We start from the raw sequence: 19,222 nt of genomic DNA, 5'->3' as shown, positions 1-19,222 counted from the left end.
GGGCTTTACAGTAGGTAGGGCGCTTAAAAATCCCAGTAAATGAATCTTGGAATAAATATATTTTTCCTTACTTTGTAGTTTCCATGGTAGCTCAATGTGTTCAGATGTGGGCAGGCAGAGAATGACACCCATGCTTTGATTGATGGACCTCAAATAAGCTGCCACGAACATGTCTGGTTACTACTATAACATTACTAATAAAACTTCATGCCTGTTCCCCTTACTTCTATGGGGAACAAGTAATGGGGTGAATTGGAATGTCCAACGGAGTTACCATCCCAATTATATGTTATTTTGTATTTTGGGGGGAGGGAGAAATTGACCTGCAGTAAATATATTTTGACCATTTTTATGTCCATCGGATATTTTCCTTTTTATCATCTAAAAAAAGATTACTATGACTAATGATTGTAGAGGCATGAGTGTGATTTAACACGTCTGAAGTCACACCCTCAGAAAGACAACTGGAAATCAGCAGCCAGCACAGCCCAGGTCTCTTCTTACCTTTCCTTTCCTCATTGATTACTAAAGGGATCTGGCTGATAGTCTTACTTCTCTATGCTACCAAAAGACAAAAATAGAAATCGTTTTTTATTCCCATCAATCGGATGGAAACAAATGTCACAGAGCTGTGCATCATTGAAGAAACCTGGTGTCTGGGATGAAATTATTTTAAAGAACTTCCTGTAAACACTTTAAGAAATGGTGAAACAAAGAGCATTGGAGTGTGTTTGAATGGAAGACTTGTGACCTGTAGCTGGAACTTTGATCTTCAGCATCCAGCTGCGTGTGTTTCATTTTAGAGAGAAATAGTAACCTGAAACTAAGTCAAAATAAATAATACAAAAATAAACAAAAAACTGAAATATCCAAGGGGTGCCTGTGGAGGCTGCCCTACCTCGAAGAAGGAGGACGGTGGGCCACTACAGCTCCTGTCTCTGCCTGGAGCTGGAAACACAAGCGTGTGACTCTTACTCTCAGTGTTGCGGGTTCAAGGCCTACGTTGGGCATTGCTTCTTTTTTTCTTGTGCTCTAGACTACAGAGAAGGGTGAAAAAGCCAGGACTCTCCTTAAATACATGCCCAGGTGTCTCTGAATGAGTTGTAAGTTTAGCAAGATTTAGAAGGATGATATCCATAGTATTATATTATTAAAAAAGGAGGGACAACCAAATATAATGTGCTTCCTGAGGGGATGCTAAGGCAGCAAACATCACATCTGTTAATTAAAATTTTTTGGTTGCCCCATTAAAACTTTTAAAGTAAAATTCATTTTCTGGAACATAATGTCCTAGACTCACCTTGTCTTTTTCCTGCCCAGACCTGGCACCAGCTCTTTCTCTAAGGAACCCTATTTTCTTTCAGTAGGGATTGGTATTTAGGAACTAAGATCTGGGTGCTAATTGGTATGGTTGTCATTGATTACATTTTTTTAGTTCACCTTAACTTCTAAAACAGCTTACTAATTTAGCATTGAGCCTTAAGTGTTCCTTCTCAATCCTTTGCCCAATTCAGCTAATGGAGTAACTATAGTGGATCATGGTGACTAGATTTTTTTGTTCAATGGTATGCCTTCCCATTTCCATTCTTTGATCTGTTTGGGAAACTCCTCCGCTCTTCCATTTAGTCCTGGGGATAACGTTCATCAGTGGGTTCCCAAATGGAGTGGATTGAGTTTATGACCCGGGATGACTAGAACACCCCTCTCTCCCAGCCAGAATGGATGGTTCAGATTTGGGCATATGATTCAAGAAGAGATGATCACAGCCTTGCCTGGAGTTAATAAATAAACACTGGTAGAGAGAAGTTCTATGTGCCCTGTGATTGCTAGTCTTGAAGGATGTGAGTTTGGAGCTACTGGTGGCCATTTTGTCTGTCACATGGAGAGAGAAAGTTTGTGGAAAGAAGTTGAATAGAAGTAAACAGAATAGAGACAGAGAAACACAGGTCCTAATGTCAGTATTTGGATCCCTCCCTATATCTAGCCCTGCCTGAAACACACAGGCTTTGCAAGAACATTGGACTTTGTAATCACACCATCCAATAGATTCCATTTCTCCTTATGCTGATTATGAGTTGGTTTTCTATCACGTGCAAATAATATCTGTACTAATCCTGTGACTATTCGCTCCTTCCTCTGCAGATCTTTGATAATTAACTCAGTGGATTTTTTTTTTTTTTTTGGTATATTTTTGGAGACAAAGTGAACAGAATTTGATGTCTGATAATGTGTCTGATGGAGAAATGAGGGTTCATTATAGCCCTGAGATTCCTCTCCCGAGTTACTAGAATTAGGTGAATAATGTTTATTAAGACTCCATAGTCAGATGAGGAATACATTGTTTATAAATTAACCCAAGGTGGAAGATTAGTTAGAAGAACACTGTTTTCCAGCGGATATAGATGTGGGATTCGATTGCCACTTCTGACCTAGCTGTATGTTTTTTTATTAGTAACTCTTAAATATTATCAACTCAGGAAACTAAACTTTACAATACACAAGATCAAAAGCTGTATGGGCATCTTAAAGCCAGATCTTCCTTTTTGAGTAACTATAGAATGGTACCTATTAGACTCAGGAATTCTCCATTGCTCATTGGCATTCATGTTCTACCAATTTATAAATGGACTCCCCTATGGTTCCTATTTTTAACTAATTTACCCCCAGATTAAAATATAGAATAAAAGACTTGTCAACTGGCTGTTTTTAGGGGAAGGGGGTTGAACTTTAGTGAGAAAACATGTATTGAGTTCAAGAACACTGGGTGTGGCGAGTCACTAAGGCAAGAATTGGGGATACACGTGACAAAACTAACAAACAGGATATACATAAACAAAGCTACACATGGTCACTGAATGAAAAACTGGTGCCTGGCACGATCAAATCTCAGTTTCCTCCAAAGTCAGCAGCATATTGGGGATTCCACAGCTGATGGGAAACATATGTCCAGACTCCAAACATTGCACGGTGCCCTCCAACACATCCACCTCCAGCATCACGTGGTACATCTTCCTCAGAAATGTCTCATCTTGTTCATACCCCTGAATCAGATCAGGGCACCTCCATCAGATGCAAGTGATCGGCCTTCTCCAGAAGCACCTCCCACTCAACCCTTGGTATCCTATGTACCCTGAAGTTCAGGTTGAATTGCACAGGGTTGATGCGGACCTCAGCCACCTGGAGACACAGGGGGAAGCCACGGGGCCCCACTCCTCGCACATGCGAGCTCAGCTTGTGGATAAGCAGCTCAATGTTGCCACTTTTACTGGCTTCTTACAAAAATGATTATTGACATATGAAGATAAATGTGACAATATTTCCGAATGCTATTTATTCAGAACACAGATGATTGAGCAGAGAGTAAAGGATGTAAACATCACTTAACACCTTTAGCTCCCACCTACGTAGTTGACATGGTCCTAGTCCAGTGCATTGATGAGGTTAAGGGCCATGAGGTATTTAACATAAATTGTCTCATTTAATCTGCACAATTCTTCAAGGTGAATATTATTTCTCCACTCTACAAATGGTAAAAATTTGTGTAAAGGATGGTAGCTTTCTCAAGGTCACACTACTGGTAATGGTAGATCTGGGAATTGAATACAGATCCATGGGAACCCAAAGGCTATTCTCTTCATCCCTATACAGCATCATGTATATTTCCCAACGAGGACACCATCCCAGCTCAGGGGGAGCTGGGATAATATATAGGACTGGGAGTCAAAGAAGAGTTGTTGCTAATGATTACTCCCAATATTGCATCATTGCCAATGTTCCAAGTCCTGAAAAAGCAATTACATAATTCCAGGGACGTCTTTATTATGAATGTTGGATCCAAAAGAGCCCAAGGAAGAGAAGGGACAATTACTCTCTGCTTGTCTCTAATGAGGCTCTCAGGGAATATGGCCCTAGTGGCCATGGAGGTTCCTGTAAAGAGCTGGCCCTGTGATTCCCCCAAACATCTTCTTGCACTGAAGGTTGAATCCATTCACTCCAGTCCCTTGTTCATGCAGACTTAGCTTAAAAGGCCCAGGGACAGTCCCTTTCCCTCAGATCAATAATTTCTGACAGGTCTGGAAAAGTAAAGCAAGCCTGGGACTTCTCGTGTCTGTGAAGACTACCATTGTTTCTGGGTAAGGGTCAGATTAGTGGAACTTCATCAATAACTGCTTGTTAAGGTGTAAAGGCTTGTATGGGAACTCCTCACTATGTCTTTCTTTTAAGTGGAGCCACAGAAGCAGTTCTGAGATCATCAGCAGTTCCTCGTGATTGCCCAGTCATGACCAGTGTATGTCTTGTCTGTTTATGAGACCTTGAACTGTGGTGAACACAAATTAGCCAAGTTTCTGCTCATACCTCTGGATCATTTCCATTTTAATTTTACAAGTTAGACTTAGAGAGCTCAGTGGACCCAGCCAAGAAGGGCTGGCTCAGAGCTCTATAAAGTGCTCCAAAAATGTGAGCCCAGGAAGCAGCAGCAGCAGCAGCAATATCATTTCCACCCTGGGAGCAGTTATTGATTGATCGTTGAGATCATCCTCAGAGCAAAAATGTTGGGAATGTGGAACATATCCAGATTAGAGATGATGGAATTGAAAAATGTTCCCTAAGGAAACACCACCAGTGATATTGATGACATCAATACCTTACATTAGGGTATATGCTTACTACATCTCAGTCTCTTATGGTAACCATTTACACATGTGTTTACAGTACTCATAAATATTTAAGTCTCTATTAATGTTCTTATATTTGCAGTGTTTGTGACACTTTTAAAAAAATACATGGTTATGGTAGAAAGTTCAAACACACAAAGGATTTACAGACAAAAACCACTGTCACAATCTCTGTATCTGCGCATGCATCAGCACACTGCCCTCATTTTGCTAACGAAGTAATGCAGATGCAAAGAGGCCCACTGCTGGCCAAAACACACAGGGAGCAAAGTTCTAATGCCTCACCTATGTCACATGGCCTTTCTCCTTGCAATCTTAACTGCCCCATCTTATCCATAATTTTCCAGGATTTTGAATTTTCCCTGCTTTGTCTTCCTCTGGGCCCAGTCTCCCAGCCCCAGGAGAGCGGCAAACAAGTCGAGTGTCTCTCAGTTCCTCCTCCTGGGGCTCTCGCAGGCAGCCCCAGAAGCAGCAGCCCCTCTTCATCCTCTTCCTGAGTATGTACCTGGCCATGGTTCTGGGAAACTTGCTCATCCTCCAAGCCATGACATGGACTCCCACTTGCATATTCTCATGTCCTTCTTCCTCAGCAACTTGTCCTTCGTGGACATCTGCTTCTTCTCCACCACTGTCCCCAAGATGCTGGCCAACCATACAGAAGTCAGACCATCTCCTTTGTTTGCATCTGGCTTTGTATAGCCACATCATCTGTGCTGTCCTGAGAGTCCCATCCACAAAAGGAAGATGGAAAGCTCTCTCCACCTGTGCTTCCCACTTGGGTGTGGTTTCCCTCTTCTGTGGCACCATCATTGCTATGTATTTCAACCCTTTGTCCTTTGTACACCACAGCTATTTTGACGTACACAATGGTGACCCTCGTGCTGAACCCTTTCATCTACAGACTGAGGAACAGGAATTTGAAAAGGACCCTGCGAAAAATCATTGGCAGAAAAATGATTGACCCTGCGAAAAATGAAGACATGCTCCTATTGGTGAAAATACCATGGACCTATCATTGCCAGGCATATTAAGCTTTGCCAACTTACTGAGATGTAGCAATCTGTTTGTCAAAGTATCTGCAAAGAACTTAAAATAAATATTCTCAGTAGATACTTATCGTTGGGATGGTGCTCAGCTCCTTCCCGTACTGTAATTACTGAATAAAATCGTTTTCACCACTTTAACGTCTGCTGTGTTTATCTTTGACATCAGTTTTAGTGGAAGTAAACTCATCAATAATTTTTTCAGAATCTACTTCTTTGCCTATCTTGGAGAGAATCGCCATATTTGACAATTTCTCGTGACCAAGTGAATGTCTTCAATAATATTAAATTAACTTCCATCTTACTGATCTTTTTTTTTTAAATTTTTGATATTTTGTTCAAGGATTTTTGCATGAGTTTTGATTTTTTTAAAAACACTGCATTGAAATATTGTTTATATTGATTACTAAGCTTGTCGGGCTCCCTTAAGTTTCGCACTTCCGCCCCCACACTTCCTCGCTATCGGAGTCTCCCGCACGAAGGAGGACCAACCCCGGAGGACCCACTCCGAGGACCAACCCCGGAGGACCAACCCCGGAGGACCAACTCCGAGGACCAACCCCGGAGGACCAACTCCGAGGACCAACTCCGAGGACCAACCCCGGAGGACCAACTCCGAGGACCAACCCCGGAGGACCAACCCCGGAGGACCAACTCCGAGGACCAACTCCGAGGACCAACCCCGGAGGACCAACCCCGAGGACCAACCCCGGAGGACCAACCCCGGAGGACCAACTCCGAGGACCAACCCCGGAGGACCAACTCCGAGGACCAACTCCGAGGACCAACCCCGGAGGACCAACTCCGAGGACCAACCCCGGAGGACCAACCCCGGAGGACCAACTCCGAGGACCAACTCCGAGGACCAACCCCGGAGGACCAACCCCGGAGGACCAACTCCGAGGACCAACTCCGAGGACCAACCCCGGAGGACCAACCCCGGAGGACCAACTCCGAGGACCAACCCCGGAGGACCAACCCCGGAGGACCAACCCCGGAGGACCAACTCCGAGGACCAACTCCGAGGACCAACCCCGGAGGACCAACCCCGGAGGACCAACTCCGAGGACCAACCCCGGAGGACCAACCCCGGAGGACCAACTCCGAGGACCAACCCCGGAGGACCAACTCCGAGGACCAACCCCGGAGGACCAACTCCGGAGGACCAACCCCGGAGGACCAACTCCGAGGACCAACCCCGGAGGACCAACCCCGGAGGACCAACTCCGGAGGACCAACTCCGAGGACCGCCCTCGCGCAGGCGCAGCACGGGAGGGGCCAGCGCCGTAGCACCTCTTCCCGGAGACGCTGCACGCTCCCTCGAACCGGACCAATGAGAGGCTACGTCGCCTTGCTTCCCTTGCTTCACCCCTTGCAGTTCTCTCTTTACTTACCTAATAGTGGACCATAACCCCTCTCCCTGCCGCGTTCTCCTGCCCAATTAGATAGGAGGGCGGGGCTTCCGTTCTGCGCAGTCTCCTTGGAGACATGCGAGGGCGTCTATCAGCCGAAGTACTGCGGGCCGGGAACTGCAGCTTGGAGCGGGGGTTATGCACTGCAGTAAGTGGCTCTGACTCTTTTACCCCGAAATGGCATAAAGAGGCACTCTCTGGGGTTCATGCCCGTCAAACCTGGGCAACTGACGGGTCCTGTGAGCCTTCCCTACTACCTGGTCCCGGAGGTCCTTTAGGTCTCTGCCCTAGCTGTCTGCTTTCCCCGGTCAGGGAGGTGCTCAGGGTCCCCATCTCCTACTTCCACAGGTTGGGGCTGTCGAGGGACAAGGTCTGACTTCCAATCTGGATATCCTTCCAAAAGGCGAGGTTGGCTAAAGAGCCACCTGCACATAAACAGGTGTAGGTGGCTCCAGTCTTTCTCAGAGCGGGGGCCCTCCTTATTCCAAGGCTAAGCCCTTGCTACTCAGTGTGACCCGAGGACCAGGCATAATCTCAGGCTCCATACCAGACTTCATGAATCAGAATCGTCACTTTAACAACATCCCTAGGTGATTTCTATGCACGTTAATGTTTGAGAATCGCTGCTTTAAGCTTCCCAAGATTTCTGGTCTAGGAAGCAGTGTTGATATGTGTACGTGGTTCTGCAGACGTTGGCCTACATGTACTGCAAACCTAAAGGAGATGTTAAGGTTTGAACTTTGTGAGTCAGATTCAGGATCTTTATGATATCCCAGGCATCACTTACCACTTAATCAAGGTGAGATAATGAAAGCGATGTGGGATGGTATAGATGGAAAACCTATGGTGAACATCCATATTTGAGAATGTTCAGAAACACTCAGGAAAGAGAAATTAATGTATCCGAAGAACTGCGTGATCAACCTCAAGTTGAAAGACTGATAGGATGTGTATTAGGGATGAATGGATCTATTCATCAACTTGCTATCCCACAAACATCATTTCTAACTAAGGAACTCACTTTATAATAAAAGGGATGTGGTAATCAATTGCCAAGGTAGGCCCAATGATCTAATCTTGTGTCAGTCATCCCTTCCCACTTTGAATTGGGCTTGCTTTGTGTCTTAATCCATTTGCGATGCAATGAGAAAGTACCATTGACTGGGTAGCTTATAAACAACAGAAATTTATTTTTCACAGTTCTGGAGGCTGGGAAGTCCAAGGTCAAGATGCTGGCACATTTGGTATCTGGTGAGAGCTTACTTCCTGGCTCATAGATGGCAGTTTTTTTTCAGTGCAACCTCACATGGCAGAAGGGATAAGGGGGCTTTCTCAGGCCTCTTTTATAAGGATACTAATCCCATTGGTGATGGCTCTGCCCTCATGACCTAATCACCTCCCAAAAGCCCCACCTCCTAATACCATCACTTTTGAGGTTAGGATTTCAACATACGAATTTTGTGGGGACATATTCAGTCCAAAGCACTGTATAAACAATAGGATGTTGTGGAAATGATGTGTGTGACTTCTGGAGATCAGTCATAAAAGATACTGTGGCTTCCATCTTGCTCTCTTGAATCACTTACTCTGGGGAAACCAGCTACTCTGATGCAAGGAGATACCAAGTTAGCTTTATGGAGAAGTCCATGTGAGGAACTGAGGCTTCCTTCCAATTGCAGTGTGAGTGAGCCATCTTGGAAATCCATCCTTCAGCCACCAATTACTCATTATAACAAGGGAGAACATCCACAATGGGGGAATAGTGAGGCATCTTATTAAAAGACTTGTGCTTGTGTGAAGTGATTTTGGTGTGGGTTTAAGGAATTGGGTCTTTGTTCTGGATTAGATGATGTCACAAAGTGGGGATAATTTTGATTAGGTATCTTAATATATTTTATCTAGAAGGAGGGAAGACGAGACCGAGGTCAAAGCTGTGATTGGCAAAGAGGTAGCAGTCTCTCTTGACAGCTAGCATAGGGAGAGTTTGGTTTTTTGTGACTTGGGTCATGTTCATTGTTTTTGCAATTCAGACATGATTACAAAGTGGTCTCTTTTTGTCTTGCTCCACACCAGTCACAGAGTGGCCTTATGTGATAGTGATATTCTGTGAAATTCTCTATGCCCATCAGGAGAGCACCAAGACCTAGCTATAAGTGCCAGGCTAGCTCCTGGGTATCAGGGCTGATTTGTCTTTAACAACAGAGACACAGATATGAGTACATCTGATGGGAAGGTCAGGCTGGTGTTGGAGCAAGAAGGGGAAGGGGTTTTTTATGGCTCCAGGAAGCCCTAATTCTGCCACAAATTCAGGCTACTTATTTTTTATCTTCTTATTTGAGATTTATGTATCACACGGAATCACCACAGGAATATGGGTAAGTTAAACAAGAAAGAAGTATCTTTCAAAATCTCCATGACCAGCCATGTCCATCAACTGATCTTTTTTTTTTTCCACTTTCTGTTCCATTTATATCAACACAGAGATATTTTACATAGATACTAATTCACATCCTGATTTTCCACTTCCATTCACAATAAAGCTTTCCTAAATTGCTGTGTAGTCTCCACAATTTTATTTTGCTGCCCTTATTTATTTCTATCAAGTTGCTCTAGCAAAATGTACTTACTAGTAGTTCTGTTTGTGAATTAAAACAAAGGAAGTTTACCTACCATTTAAAAGTATGTCTTAGAATTTATTTTGAAAATGATTGCAGAAAACAAAAAATTGATGAATATATGAAACTGGTTAAAATATCGCTGAACCTGATGTTGTGGATTTTGAGAGACGAAGAAAATAGGACAGTTTCCCTTAATTTCAGAGATGGGTACGATGACGTAAGAAAACTGACATAATTCAGAATCAGAGAATGTTTCTGAGTTTATCATATGATTTTTTAACATTTATCATATTTTTGTATTGCTATGTTTGTCTAAAGGAATAAACGGTAGCATTTGAAACTTTTAGTCTGTATCCAATAATTCTTCATAATAAGATGGAAAGTACTTGTTCCTTGAAAGTTTGAAAGAAATCCTCAGCCTTTGTTTCATGTACTTTGGTGTTCTTTTATTAGATGGATACATGTTTATTGTTACATATTTCTGTTTTATCCTTTCATCATTACATAGTATCCCTCTTTTTTCTGTAGTAACACTTTTTTTTTAAAAGGTAGGATTTTTATTTATTTATTGGGGAACAGTGTGTTTCTCCAGGGCCCATCAGCTCCAAGTCGTCCTTCAATCTAGTTGTGGAGGGTGCAGCTCAGCTCTAAGTCTAGTCACCATTTTCAATCGTTAGTTGCAGGGGGTACAGCCCACCATCTGGTGTGGGAATTGAACTGGCAACCTTGTTGAGAGCTCGCACTCTAACCAACTGAGCCATCCGGCTGCCCCTCTGGAAGCTCAGTGGCAGTTTGTTGTCTTCAGTCTAATTATGGAGGGCGCAGCTCACTGGTCCATGTGGGAATCGAACCGGCAACCCTGCGCTCTAACCAACTGAGTCATCCAGCCGTCCACATTTTTGTTTTAAAGTCTATTTTGTCTGATATTAGTATAGCGACTCCAGCTTTCCTGTGGTTGCTGTTTCCATGACACATCTTTTTCCATCCTTTTACTCTCAATCTGTTTGTGTCTTTGAATCTAAAGTGCATACCCTGTAGACAATATATACTTTTATCATGTTTTTTAATCCAGTGTGATGATCTCTGCCTTTTAGTTGACTGTTTAATCCATTCACATTTAATATTATTGATACAGATTTATGTCTGCCATTTTATTTGTTTTTTATATGTCTTGTGTCTTTCTGTGTATTTACTGCTGTCTTTTGCATTAAGTGAATATTTTCTAATGTAGCATTTTAACCCCAGTAATATTTTTTTCACTAAATTTTTTGGATTTTTTTTTTTTTAGTGGCTGCTCTAGGTTTTACAGTATACATTTTAACTTACTAAAATCAGCTTCAGATTTATTACTAGCTCAACTCCTGTGATATATAGAAGTGCTTCTCCTATATAACTCTTAATACCTTTCTCCGTTTTGTGTATTATGTATGTATTATTGCTTTACACATAAGTATCAATATTACAAACCCAACAGTACATTGTTATAATGATTACTTTACCATCTGCGGTCATGTCCTTAGCCCATTACAGCTTTATTCCCACTTATCTCCTTTGTGTTGTTATTAGTCAATATATTACATTTCTATACGTGATAGGCCCAACAATACATTACATACATATTATTTTATCCAATTGCTTTTTAAATCATTTAAGAGGGGAAAAGAGAAAAAAAGGCACTATAGTATCTTTTATAATTACTTAATTACCTTATCAGTGCTTTTTGTGTGGATTTGAATTGCCATCTGGGGTCACTTGTTTTCAGCCTGCAGCTACTCCTTTAGTATTTCTTGTAAAGCATGTGTGTTGGCAACAAATTCTCTTAGTTGTTTATCTTGGAAAGTTTTTGTCTCATTCATTTTTGAAAGATTAAGTTTTGCTGGACATAAGATTCTTGATTTACAGTTTCTTTCTTGAGTACAGTGGTACCTCGATTTTCGAATCTAATGTATTCTGGAAGACCATTCGAGTTCTGAAGCGTTTGAAAACTGAGGCACGGTTTCCCATAGAAAGTAATGCAAAATGGATTAATCCATTCCAAACCTTTAAAATCAACCCCTAAAACTGCAAATTTAGCATGAATTTTAATATCTAATGATACCATAAGTCCATAAAATTTACGGCGTTCGTAAACTGAAATGTTCGTCAACGGAGACGTTCGAAAACCGAGGTACTACTGTATTTTTCTCTTAAATTGTTTTTGAGAGTTCTTTAAATGTTGAATCAATAGTAAATTGTTAAGCAATATATTTTTGAGCATGTGAGACACCTTTTCACAAATCCTGAAACTAGCATTCCCAGTTTATATTTTGCCTTTTGGTTTTGTTAAAGGTTTTTTTGGACATATTACGTATTTTAATTGTATGTAATAAGATTAGGAAGCATTTAGTTTGTGGTTTCTTCCACTTCTCTTATGCTTTATATTTTCTTCTCCATTCTGTCATTACTTAAATCTTTAACTATATTTTCTTCTAGTTGGTTTTCAGTTTTTACAGTTTAAATCAATAATTTGTGTTTGTGGCTCTAATTTCATTTCTTCATGTACTTATAAAATTGCTCCAGTTACTTTTTGAGAACCTTCCTTCACTCATTTGTAACACTACTTTTGTCATTTTCAAAATGCTAATCATGATATCTAATATATATTGAGAAGTTGTGTGCTAGACAGTTGGCCAAGACTTTTCTCTATCATATCTGTTTTAATAATTGCAGCCATGAGATAAGTATCATTATCATCGCTACTTAAAGTCATCCCTGAGTTTAGAGAAATTAAGTGACTGTCACAAGGTCCTGCTGTTAGGACATGGTACAATCAGGATTCTGACATGTATAGCTCCATGATCACATACATCCTTCAAATGACTGTATAAATTCATATGAAGATCTACAGATATATAAAATAGGTATACACATAGATATAGATGTACTTTTAGATTGTTTTGATACCCTGATCTGAGCTTTTATTATTGTGCTAATATGCTATTTTAGTTTGAGGTTTTTAAAAAGCTTTTTAAATTTTGTAATACCTGGTAGATTATTCTTGCAAAATTATGCCAAGATACAGATAGACTGTGTTTCCCCAAAAATAAGACCTAGCCGGACAATCAACTCTAATGCGTCTTTTGGAGCAAAAATTAATATAAGACTCGGTCTTATTTTACTAGAATGTAAGACCGGGTATGAGATGATATGATATATGATATAATAATATAAATAATATAATACTGTGTCTTATATTAATTTTTGCTCCAAAAGATGTATTAGAGCTGATTTTCTGGCTAGGTCTTATTTTCGGGGAAACAGGGTAGGAATGTTTATTATTGTAAACATGCGTAGACATGACACTTGGAAATACCCCAACTTTCCAGCTAAAGGGGAGTAATTCAGTAAATCATGATCCATCCTTATAATACAACCACTTGAAGAATACAGTATATTTGTAAATTCTGATGTGGAAAGAATTCCCAAGATACGGTTTAAAGAGTATTTTATACAGAATCATCTCTTTAGTGCAGATAAAAATAAAGGACTATATTCACTTTTTTTTTTTTGTAGAAAAGATACCCAAAAACTCAATCAGTTCTACCTTTTTCTGTTAATACATATGGACTTAACCTCATTCTTTTAAAGAAATGCATACCACATAAGTATATCAAGTTTATCAAAATAAGTCAATAAAGAACCCCCACCAGCTTATTTAGTTGACATATAATTTTCTTTAAATAGCTGTGCTTGATGAACATTTAGGTTGTTCCAGTGTTTTATCATTACAAATGTGCTGCATAAGAAGACATCTTTGTGCATATAAATTTGCTTACATATGCAAGAATATCCTTTCAGACCACACTATCCCCATTTCTGAGTTCTTTAAATTTACCTTTTACTAGAATAGAAGCTCCATAAGGACGAGGGTCTTATCTGTTTTGATCACTATATTATTATTTGGCAAATATTCAGTTCCTTCTACCTTGGGGTAACATATATTTTCCTATTATGTTGACTTTGGACTTGGTTGTATGACTTGCCTTAGCAAAATGTGAATGGTCAAAACATGAGACCTTAAATCTGCTTGTGCAGCTTGGCTTGGCCCTTGTACTGTGATTACCACAAGAAAGACATTCACTGGGAAGCTGCTTTGCCTTTAGTCCAAGCTCCAAAATGCAGCACATGAGTCAGAACTGAATCCTGATGTCTTGGGTGAAGTAGAACCATTTCAACCAACCTGCGGACCCATGAGTGAGAAAAATAAATGCTTGTCATAATCCATTGAGTTTTGGGGTGTCTTTCCTACAGTACCATTGCAATAATAACTGACTATTTCAATACCAGATGTGCAGAGTATTACAACAAAAGACTAAAATGTGTAGCATTGGTCTTAGGATCAGGCAAAGAAATTGTTATAGAAGAATGGAAAATGGTCACTGTGTTGTGAAATGGTGAAACACTTGGTGAAACTGTTCCCTTCAGTAACTTGGCAGACTTAAAGAACTTGTGGCACTTAGCAAGGAAGTATTGAGGCAGAACGTTGGGAGTATGGATTGATTGTTGATAGCTGATTTCGGTTAGATATTACAAGGGGAAAATAATAAGCTCAATGAACCCAAAAAAGACCTGACTTGTTTTTAAGAAGAGTTTAGAGGGAAAAATACTGATTCAGAAGTTGTGGAATCAAAAAGTGTGACCATTTTCACCAGTTCAAAGTTATGGCCATGTAAACATATGAACCCCCACATATCCATCACCTAGATGCAACAATAAATTATGGTCAGTATTGTTTCACCTATACCCTGAACCTGTTTTCCCTGCCTCTTTTATTTTAAATCCCAGGCATCATTCTGTCCATGAATAGTTCTCTAAAAGATAAGGACTTTCTCTGTATCTTTCAAAAAACATAACTACATATCATTATTATGCTTTAGAAAATTAACAGTAATTCTTTTATCAAATATTTCCAATTGTCTCATTAAAGTCTTCTTTCTTTTCAGATTTCTGAATTAGGACTCAAAATCTGCACATTATTATTGGTTATGTCTCTTAACTATTGTTTAAACTCTCCTTTATAAGTTCCCCCTCCATGTCTTTTGTTGTTGAAATATATTTGTTGAAGAAACTGAGTTCTTTGTATCACAAAGAACTCCCACACAGTCTCCCACACAGTCAGGATTTCGATAATTGCATCTCCATGGTGTCATTTAAAATATTCCTCTGTCCTCTGTAAAATTTGGATATAGAGTCTTGGTCAGATTCAAGTTCAGTATTTTTGGCAAGACTACATCATAGATGGTGTTGTGTTCTTTAGTAAGAAGGCATAATGTCTGGTTATCTTTTCTTTCTTTCTGATGTTAACAGCCATTGATGCTTAATGCTAAGATTCATGAATTCGTTACAGATTGCAAAATCACAAATATTCTATTATTCATTTTTCACTTATTGACTAGAATATTTTTATAAAGAAAAACTTCCCCTCATCTGTTATTTGGTGCCCCAACAGTTTGCATAAAAAAGACAGGATAAATGTGAGATTCTTTCCTTTGTTTACTAGTGTTCAAAAGAATGAATTGGTTCAATAGCATCCTCCAATGATAATCAAGTAGTTTTTGTGTTCTTTTTACCTTTTAAAAAAATTCCCACCCGAACCCCTCCTCTTTGGCAACCATCAGCTTGTTCTCTGTACTATGGATCTGTTTCTGTTTTGTTTCATTTATTCTTTTTTTTTTTTTTTTTTTTTTAAGATTCCACATAGTGAAATCAAAGTCTATTTGTGTTTCTCTGACTTATTCCAGTTAGCATAATACTCTGTAGGTCCATCCTTGTTGTCACAAGTTGGCAAGAGTTCATTCTTTTCTATTGCTGACTGATATTCCATTGCATATACTCATATGTACCACATCTTTATCCATTCATCTCCTGATGGACATCTAGGTTGCTTCTGTATCTTGGCTGTTACTAGTAATGCTGTAATGAACATAGAGGTGCATGTATTTTTTGAATTAGTGTTTTTATTTTCTTCAGATATCCGGAAGTGGAATTGCTGAATAGTATGACAGCTCTATTTTTAATTTTTAAAATGTAACTTATTTATCTTTAAATATAATTATAAGCCCAAAGATTTAAACACATTATATATTTTTCAATAATTGCAATTCTTATCCTTATTGATTCTCAGATTTTCCTATCTGGCCAGCAGGAACCTCTGTAAGTTGCTTCTGAGTTCTTTTGACAGAATCTTGGTAGTCTTTTGATAGCATCCTTGCTATCTGGTATGAGAAAGTGTTCTATCTAGATTCTATTCTGTACTTTTTTTGCCCCAGACCTAGAATTGGCCATTTTTCTAAAGTTCCCTGTTCAAAGTGGGAAATGATGCTCATGGCTTCTGAGCTGATCATTTTCAGGGATTAGTTAGGGAACGTTTTCTTAAGGTAAAAATATGCCAGGAGTTCATACTGATACTTCCAATTCAAATTTAGGAGTACAGAGTTTTCTCCTAACCTATTTGATAATACATTTGTATCTTCTATCTCCCATGCTGAGACAATGTCAATGCCTCCAAAAATAATAGAATGTGATACAATCCTTTGATTTTTTCTATGATAACTAACAGTCTCAGAACAATGGTAGGAGAAATCAAAATTTCTGTTATGGCTCTGAAATGGCAAGCGAGCGAGTCCGCTGTCCCCGCGCTCTCCAAGCTCGTGTTAGAGGAGGATACCACTAGAGGAGGGACCAGTGTGCCTGTTCTGGTTTCCCTGCCTGACACTCTGCCTTTCACTCAGTTTTTCCTCTCTGGCTTCATACACATATCTAATGTGGACTTTTATTACTGAATCTTGGCTAAACTCCTTAGGCTTTACCTATTGACCTCAGAAGCCATTGGGCAGTTGTATCGCCTGTCTACCTCCTCATTCTGTAGTAATCAGGTATGGATTACTATTTGGAATGAACATGATGAGTACCTCTCCAGTGAACTCCATTCATACAACCACACATAACTATGCTAAAATCAACGGCAGAAAAAATTCCAAGAAGCCATCACAGTATTAAGAACTTTTCCTATTAGTAAACCAAATGTTTGTTCTTGCAGCCAAACAAAACACCAAAAACTGAATTGTATGTAGACTAACATCAAACATTTAGAAGTTTTTCACATAATATTTTTGGTTCCCAAGTTTTAAGAACTCATACAAAATATTCCAGAGAAATGAGTTTTATCTTCGTCTCTCTCCTCTTCTTCATCCTGGTTAACCTGGAAGTAATGCAATTTGTAACTCTCTTTGATAGCAACTACACACAACCAGTCATGTAGGCGGTTCTTCAAATACTTTTTTCGTGAGCTATTTCAAATACCTTTTGGTAAAAGGCACCTCCGAAGTTACAGTGATCTTCCTCTTCCTCCTTTCAATGGTTACAGTCCCTCCACCAAGATTCCCAGCTTTTCCATTCACTCTAACTTGCTCCTGAAGAAACTGATCAAAAATTGGCAGCATCCATGACTCCATCTTCTGCTATGTGGGTGGAGTCAAGGGTAAACTTCAGAACCTGTTTTTTGGGGGGCGGGGGGAGGCCCTTTGCCACAAGCTTTTTCACAGGTGCCATGACAGCAGTGGAGGCAGAAAATTCACATAATTTTGACCATAATTATTTTGACTTATTAATACCTGGTATTGAAATATTAGAACAATGGAAGTTGAACGTCTCTTAGATTAAGTTCCATTAATACTGTAAATGTTCTCAAATGTTAATTATTAATGGACAGAATAAATAATGTGTTACTATAAAACATTTCTGTTATGGCCATTTTGAATCTGAAATGTCTGTTGTACGTCCAAATGGAATTATCAAGAAGGAATATATATATATATATATATATATATATATATATATATATATATATATATATATATATATATATATGGGCTCAGACATCAGGGAAATATACACTTGGAAGACATCAGCATCTAGACAGTATTTGTGAAGAACTGATAACACTACTGAGTCTTCCTATGCATGAACATGAAATATTTGATGATTTTTGATTTCTTTCACATGTTGCAGTTTTCCTCATACAGATTACATACATATTTTGTTAGAGTTATACCTCAACTTTTTTTTTGGGGGGGAGGTACCAATGGAAATACTGTTGTATTTTTTTTATTTCAAATTACAATTGCTCATTGCTGGTATACAGGAAAGCAACTGACTTTGGTAGATTGGTCTTGTTTCCTGTAGCTTGCTATACCTGCTTATAAGTTTCAGGAATTTTGTGGTTTTTGTGTATTCTTTGGGATTTTCTACATATACAATCATGTCATCTGCAAACAGAGACATTATTATTTCTTCCTTCCCAATCTGTATACCTTTTATTTCCTTTACTTGTCCTATAGCATTAGCTAGAAATTGCAGTATGTGGTGAGAGGGGACATCTTGTTCCTTATTCCTGATCTTAAGAGGGAAAGCATCTAGTCTCTGACCATTATGGTAGTTGGCTATAAGCTTTTTTCTTTCTTTTTTTTTTTATTGGGGAATATTGGGGAACAGCGTGTTCTTCCAGGACCCATCTGCTCCCAGTCGTTGTCCTTCAATGTAGTTGTGGAGGGTGCAGCTCAGCTCCAAGTCCAGTTGCTGTTTTCAATCTAGTTGAGGGGGGTGTGGGGCACAGCCCACCATCCCATGTGGGAATAGAACTGGCAACCTTGCTGTTTAGAGCATGCACTATAACCAACTGAGCCATCCAGCCGCCCATTGGTTGCTAAGCTGAAGAGGTTGTCTTCAATCTAGTTGTGGAGGGCACAGCTCATTGGCCCATGTGGGCATCGAACATGCAAACTTGTTCAGAGCATGTGCTCTAACCAACTGAGCTAACCAGCCACCCTGTAAGGTTTTATACATGTTTCTTATCAAGTTGAAGAAGTTCCCCTCTGTTCCTAGTTTGCTGAAGGCTTTTATCATCAATGGGTGTTGGATTTTGTTAAATTCTTTTTCAACATCTGATGATTTTTCTTCTTTAGCCCATTGATGTGATGGATTACATTAATTGATTTTCAAATGTCGAAGCAGCCTGGTATACCTGGAATAAATTTCATTTGGTCATGGTGTGTAATTTTTTTAAATATACTGTTGGATTCAATTTGCTAGTATTTTGTTGAAGATTTTGGCATGTATGTCCATGAGAGATATTAGTCTGTAGTTTTCCTTTCTTGTAATGGCTTTGTCTGATTTTGGTATTAGGGTAATGCTGGCTTGACAGAACGACTTAGAAAGTGTTCCTTCTGTTTCTATTTTCTGATAGAGATTGTAGAAAATTGGCATAATTTCTTTCTTAAGTGTTTTGTAGAATTCACCAGTGAAACCATCTGTGCCTAGTGTTTTGTTTTGGAAGATTATTAATTATTCAGTTTCCTTAATTAATACAGGCCTATTTAGATTGTTTTTGAGTTAGTTTTGGTAAATTGTGTCTTTCAAGGAATTGGTTCATTTCA

General features: G+C 39.6%; 2 pseudogenes; one reads left to right on the top strand and one right to left on the bottom strand.

The window, feature by feature from the left end:
- The first annotated feature begins 16,550 nt into the window (after positions 1 to 16,550).
- LOC148756843 (phosphatidylinositol N-acetylglucosaminyltransferase subunit P pseudogene) lies at positions 16,551 to 16,850 on the top strand (annotated as a pseudogene).
- Positions 16,851 to 16,914: 64 nt separating this feature from the next.
- On the bottom strand, positions 16,915 to 17,586 carry LOC109436328 (large ribosomal subunit protein eL22 pseudogene; annotated as a pseudogene).
- Positions 17,587 to 19,222: the final 1,636 nt, after the last annotated feature.

This window comes from Rhinolophus sinicus, chromosome 10 (genome assembly GCF_057876585.1).
Source record: "Rhinolophus sinicus isolate RSI-liver-muscle chromosome 10, RSI-T2T, whole genome shotgun sequence".
In the NCBI taxonomy this organism is placed as follows: Eukaryota; Metazoa; Chordata; class Mammalia; order Chiroptera; family Rhinolophidae; genus Rhinolophus; species Rhinolophus sinicus.
The sequence above is the reverse complement of the archived record's forward strand: the minus strand, read 5'-3'. Positions and strand labels throughout refer to the sequence as shown.